Genomic DNA, 6966 nt, shown 5'->3' on the forward strand with positions numbered 1-6966 from the left:
GCCATCCTGTTTAACTAGGCATCATATATTTGAATGATATCTTGCCCATCCTTTTCTTCATTACATTTCCATTTGTCGACAATGTTTGTACATTAAACTACTCTTCCTGTGAATCAGACATTTGGGTGGGAGATGGAAAAATCTAGAGTGAAAACAAGACCTTCAGAGCAGATAGTGCTACCTGTCGAAGCAGATCTCTTGTTGGGTCCCAATAGCTCCTCAGAGATGGATTCAGAGACAGATGACCAGTCCTATTCCCCCACTGAGGTGTATGCTCTAACTTGGCACGGTTGTACTACTCATATCATGCATACGGTGTCTTGCATTGCATAGTTTAGACATCATATACACAATATTCAGCACCAAGTTCTTAGTTCAGACATCATATCGAATGCCCTCTGTTTAGCATATAAATCACATATGTGAATTAAATGATGCGATCCTGATTACTTAGATAACATGTAGGTGAATTATGTCATGCGAGCATGTTTAGTTATTCATCATATCTTTGAATTATGTTATGCTATGCTATCCAGTTTAGATAGACATCATACTATTTCATGCCCTCTTTTTTCCACACTATCTATTGCATCTGTCTCTCATACAATGTCTGTACATTCAACTATGTTTCCTGTTTATCAGCCATTTGAATTGGAGCGGGTGATGCCAGTATCTAGCGGACTAAAAACACGGTCTTCAAATAAAATAGTGCTACTCTTGGTGGAGATAGCACCCCAGTTGTACATGCACAAGAACCAGCCCTACCACACATAACCCAAACTCTCGCAGATTGTACCCCTACTGCTATGGACAAAGAACCGGCTTCACCCAATCTAACCCCAACCCCAGCCGATAGTAATCCAGTTCCTGTTGACACATCACCATCTCCACCACAGAGCTCCCAAACAAGAGCAGTTAGTAAGGCAGCTCCAGTTCCCAAAGGGCCAGTACTATCACCGCGAACCCCAACTCCACCAGCTAGTACGCCTATTCCTGTGGAGGAAGCACAACCAGCTAGTCGTAGTTTAGCATCTATCGCATTTGATGTTGTTAAATCGTATGTGTGTATCTTCCCATCTTGGAAATATTATACTAAAGATGAAGGAAAATGTCAGTTGCAGGTGTTTGTCTAGGAGTTATGTGTAAGTAATGTTATTCATGGCAATTACTTTGCTTTGTCCCATACATCCTACCTCCATGATGGTTATAATACAGCAAATTTTCCCATTTTTCTCTATAGAGAAGACCGATTTGGAAACTCGGGATGAGGTAACCTGTGCTAATACCTCTGCTATCTTCAAGAATGCTTGGTGGCAGTATCAGAATTACCTGAAGAAAACATACTTCACCGGCAAAGAAACTCATCACATTCCCTTACGTTCTCCTGAGACACATTTACTGGACAATGACTGGGAATGCCTTGTTCTGTACTGGTCCCGAACCAAGAATGTGGTAAGGTCTATGAGCTCATTTTCTATTTTTAAGTATTATATTCTTGCGTCTTACTGTACTCTGTTCATGTAGAACAAGTGCCTAAACCCGAAGAACAATTGTTCTAATTTAAGATTCCATTGCTATCATAGTTCAAAAAAGCACTAGGCGTTAATTGTGCATTTTGCCACCGCCTTGTGCTTTACTGACCAAAGCGCATGCTTATGCGCAGTTATGCATAGATTATGCGTAGTTATGCGCAATGCGTTTTGCCAACGCCTAGAGCCTAGGCGCGCTTGCCTTTTTTTAACTATGATTGCTTTGCTCTTGTATCACTGTATTTACTCATACAAACTTATTTTTAAATTGAAGGATCCAATCGAAACTCCAATGGCACAGCAGGTATGTTCACGCATGTTTCTTTAACATGTTTGCTCTTATCAATAGCTCTGTTGATTTCCATTTCAATTGTGTATACAGTTGACTTCCATATCGTGCACATTACTAGCATCACAACAGAGCCAATAGTGTTGTTGTACATGTAGACCCGTGGTACCCATCTGAAATCTTGTTGTGCCATGTAGTTTCCCACGCTTTGTATTCTTTCACTCCTGCTTTGTCTTGAACTGATATGATTCGAACCGTGTCTCTATTTTGATTTGGCAAGACAATGCAGTGACCATAGGACATAGATATATGTTTGTTTGATGATTTTATTATGTACTAGTACTTGGCAATAGAAGACTTGGTAGTTTAATCCTGTCCACCTTACTGATGAACTGGTTCACTGAAATGAGTTTCATATACTAGTGTATGCTAAACTTGTTATGTGTCTGCTTGTTTCTTCGTTTAGAATCCTGAAAGAATATTGGGGAAGAGTGCCTTATTAAGCAATGCTAAAGGAAGTAATGCAGATAAGGTTCAGGATAGTGACACATCCTTGTTGGTCTCCAACAAAGGTGATAAAACAGCTAAGGAAGACTATCTTGAAGACAGCGAGACAACCCCAAAGTCCTGTCTTGGTTTAGTGTTCGAGTTACTGGCCACTACCGCTTGCACAAGCTATTCAAACTCACTGTCTGAATCAGTTCAGTTTCTTGAGTCTCAACTACAAGCTGAAAGACATCGATCAGCTGTGCTGCGACAAGAAGCGAAAGGACTGCGAAAGTCCCTGGAGCATTCAGATGCATACTTTCTGGTGCAACTGCAAGCGTTGGAGGATTTTAGAGCCAAACAGGACAAAGCTAATCAGCTTGCTAAGCTTATTGCCAGCATGGTGGATACCCAGGATAACGTTTCTTGAGCTCTTCTAAAGTTGTTTCAGTTATGCTCTTGTTTTTCTATCGCGTTTATTTGCACTGGTGGCCAATTTTGACGGCGAGTGTATGTAATGTGCTGCTTTGTTCCCTATATTTGCACTGGTGGCGAACTTTGATGCCCAGTGGATGTAATATGTGTAATAGCGGTAATAGGCTAGCGTTAATTGCTTGCTTATTTATTTCCTTATTGTCTTGTTTAGTTGTTTGCTTGTAGTCACTGCAGTTCTTTTTCTGTTTTTTTCTAGTGGCCACAATAGCCTATTTTTGATAACTAGGCCAAAATAATCATGGCAACACATGGACTGTTGTAACCATGGGCCTCCTGCAGGTCGTATGATCCATGGGCCTTCGTCCGGCCGTAGGATCCATCGGCCTTCTATACGTGCCTTAGGGTCCATGGGCCTTCTACGGGCCGTAGGGTCCATGGGCCTTCTACGGGCCGTACGATCCATGGGCCTTCTACGGGCCGTACTATCCATGGGCCTCATACGGGCCGTAGGATCCATGGCCTTCTACGGGGCGTATCATCATTTCACCAATCATGGGTCATACTATTCGTGGACCATAACGGGCCGCTAATAGGCCGTATTTGATAACTCTATGAAAATAGACCAACTGGTTTTTTGACATGAAAACATCCCAACGTATTAACGATCCGCAAACGGGCCGATAGTAACGACGGGCTAAATTTGGCCCACAAGCAGAAAATGACAGTAACGGGCCGTATGACCGAATGCTGCAAATGAGCCCAAGAATCAATGGGCCCTGAGAAGGCTGAAAGATAGCTTGGGCTGGAAACGGCCCAATGGAATAACGGTCCATTAATGGGTATAAAGTGATACACTATTCAATACGGGCCAGTTTCACCACAGGCCGTTAATGGGCCAAGAGTTACAAAGGTCCTCATATGGGCCGAAAGAAGTCATGGGCCACACATGGCCCGGAAGTTAAAACGGGCTGAATCATATTGGACGGCCCAGAAGACGCTACTGGGCCTAATTCGGATAGGGCGTAAAGGGCCAAGGGTTAGCGGGCTGTAAATGGGCTATATGCAAACAGGCTGTTAACAGGCTTTCTATGGGCCGACCCGCCACCTTTTGACCAAGTCAAACGGGCCGGCCTTTTCACTGGAATGGGCCTCTATTGGGCCATGCCACGTGTCGCCGTATCATAGGCGCCTTCGGTCCAATGAGCGGATGACATCTGTCCCAATGATGAGCCGACACGTGTTTCCTCCAGCCAATGATGATTTTACACGTGGAAAATCCCCATTGGTCGGGGCTGTTAATGGGTTATCGGATCCAACACCTGACCCGATAGCTTAACGGCGTTCCGTTACGGTGGATGCCACTTGTCGGTCACCCTTGACGAAAGCACTTCTGTGACGCGCGATTTATCATCATGGAAGTGGACACTTTCGTGATGATAATTTTGGTAATTTCATGGAACACTTCTACGACAGCACAGGTATAACTCTCTTGATTCTATCATAAAATCGTCATGGATGTACATGCATGACAAAAAACGCGACCTACTATGACAAACACGTATCATCACGGAAGTGTATTCTTTTTGTAGTGAGTTATGGAAACAGATGTATCCTCACCAGCTTTTGATGTAATATATCGCATGCTTAGATGTAAGTTTGAACTGTTTATCATATCAGCAGGGCTTGTTTGATGATTCTTGGTGTTAGTAGGCTAGCTACTATGCCAGCTATAGTACTTGCAAAACACTCACCAAAGAGAAACGTTGGGGCTGATGAGCTCGTGGTATGTTTATACTTATCCGTCATTGATCGGCCAATAGCCCAAGCTCCTAAAATTGTAGGCTTAGCGATCGATCAGACAATAGTCAACACAGATACATGCAGGCCTCATTTGGTTCATAGGGTAGGAAAATTGTAGCAAAAGTACAGAGACGTACAACACAAAATCATAGCAGTACAAAGACGTACCTCCTCCGTTCCAAAATAGATAACTCAACTTTGTACTACTAACTTTGAAACAGAGGGAGTACAAACCCTAGGCGGGCTAGTTTGGCCTAGAGGGTTTCAGTGCTATGACGTGGTATAGTGACGTCCAGTGTTCGCGTGTGGTAGAAGTATTGCGGGTACAATAAGTTTTCTTGAAGAAGCGGAATTCAATGAAGTCATGATGGTTCATTCCTCCGACCAACTTATAGCGGGAAAGGTTGGGCCTGCGCTATGACTGGGGTGGACCAGGATAATTTTGTGCATGGCAGGTGGACCAGGATGGTCGACATCCCACATGTCGGGGAACGGAAAGTATTCTTTTCCGATATAGAGGATGAGCAAAGATTATTCATTGTTTATTTTTGATGAAAGCTATTGTCTCCACTGTTACGACGGAGGAGTGTGAAACACGGCAGCCTAGTGAACTTGGCATGTGCACCACTCCCTCCTTCCGCATGTAATACTACCATAGTGTTGACTATAAGGTTGGCTATAAAGGATACAACTTTTTCTCACTTTCTCTATCTATTTCCTCTCAAATGTTTTTTACCTTTCTTTTTTAGACACAATTGTTTTTATGCCTGTTTTTTAGAATTAGTTTTTTATACCTAGGAGCACATGTAGAGAAGGGATCTTGTAGATCCGCTCCTTGACTTTTTCAATGCCTCTCTCTCCTCCACATAAGCGGGCTTATAGGACATTATTTTACTGGTACTACGTACTTGCTATGAACGCGGGCACCTGGCGTCTGAGGGGGGAGGGCTTCGAAGCGGTCCGGACTCCCGCATGGCCCACCTCACATTATCACCATATATTTCTTGGAGTCCATGCGTGGGGGGAGGGCGATCTCTTCTCCCTCCCCCATCTCTCTCTTCTCAGCCGACACCCGCCGAGCAATTAGATTTGAGCTATCGACGGTTTATTCAATTGCAGTCTCACATGTCAGTGAAATTGCAAGACAACACGTGTCCCTTCTGGTGAGCGGCGTGCGAGCTGGACTGTCGGGGGTGCGACGCGTATGAGTTGTAAGTATGTCGCCTTTTCTTTTGAACTTGCAAAGCGAAACATTTTCGTGCGATCGATCGATAGAAATCCAGAACAAAATGACGAGGGCGGTGCTTTCCCGCGTGTTAGGCGGGCTAGTTTGAGTGATATGACGTGCTACAGTGCCGTCCATTTGCTCCATTTTTATGTAAGCAAGAGTTTACACTATTACGTAGGAGGAGTGCGAAACACGGCGGATCTGATTTTCATCAAGGGATAATTGTTCCCTGCCAAATAATGGAGCACTATTAATCTCCAGCCCTGGCCCACAAATTTACATCGGCATCTATCCGAGGACACTGATGGATGCCATCCAATGCTGCCCGCATACCTTTCGACAACTATATGAACTAACCGGACGAAATTCGTGCAAACAAAGCAAATTTCAAATTAACCGGATGAAATTCATTACATTCCGAAAACTTTTCCTACAAACTGGACGAAATTCATTACATATTTCGCACAAACCGTACTAAAACCTAGGACCGCTAGGAGGCCATGGTTGGAGTGGTGCCGACAAAAGGAAGGGACCGGAGGAGAATGAGTGTGTGTCTTTGGCTATGGCTGGGAGCTGGGGCTCAAGTTAATATAGCGGGCGAATGGCAATGAGCCACGGTAGACTGATGGATGGCTGGCGCCGGAGTAGGTTCGTCGGGCATGAATGCGGACGTTGCTTCAGTGACTTAACTGCAGGTGCGTTGGGTCACTGACATGTGGGCCCAACAGGCATCTTGTCCATATGTCAGTGACACACCAACTGCACCTGCAGTTAAGTCTGATGAATGCAGCTTTGACGTTCTGGAGAGACGGTGACCGTTTCAGGCGGGAAGCGCGCGCTAGCGATGGAAGCGGTTTCGGTAGGCCAGGGCGGCCAGATGCTGGCGTGGTGGTAAAATGTGATCTCATGGATGATGGGCCTTTGAACTGTATGCGGCACGTATTGATAACCAGGCGTCCATGCAACCGGTCTTGTCGCTAGCTAGCCTTCGACGACCACCATTAGACACCACACAACCATGCATATCTTACGAATAATGGACGAATCGATCAGACACACACTTGTGTGCAGTGGCACTATGACCGGTCGCTCACGATAGTACATACTCCGTACGATAGTACCCTCTCTAGCTAGGTTGTTTTATATATTGTCGTTGTGATGGACGATATACATGAGTAAGGCGCCAAGTCCTAAGTATG

Source organism: Triticum dicoccoides, chromosome 2A (assembly GCF_002162155.2).
Source record: "Triticum dicoccoides isolate Atlit2015 ecotype Zavitan chromosome 2A, WEW_v2.0, whole genome shotgun sequence".
Taxonomy (NCBI): Eukaryota; Viridiplantae; Streptophyta; class Magnoliopsida; order Poales; family Poaceae; genus Triticum; species Triticum dicoccoides.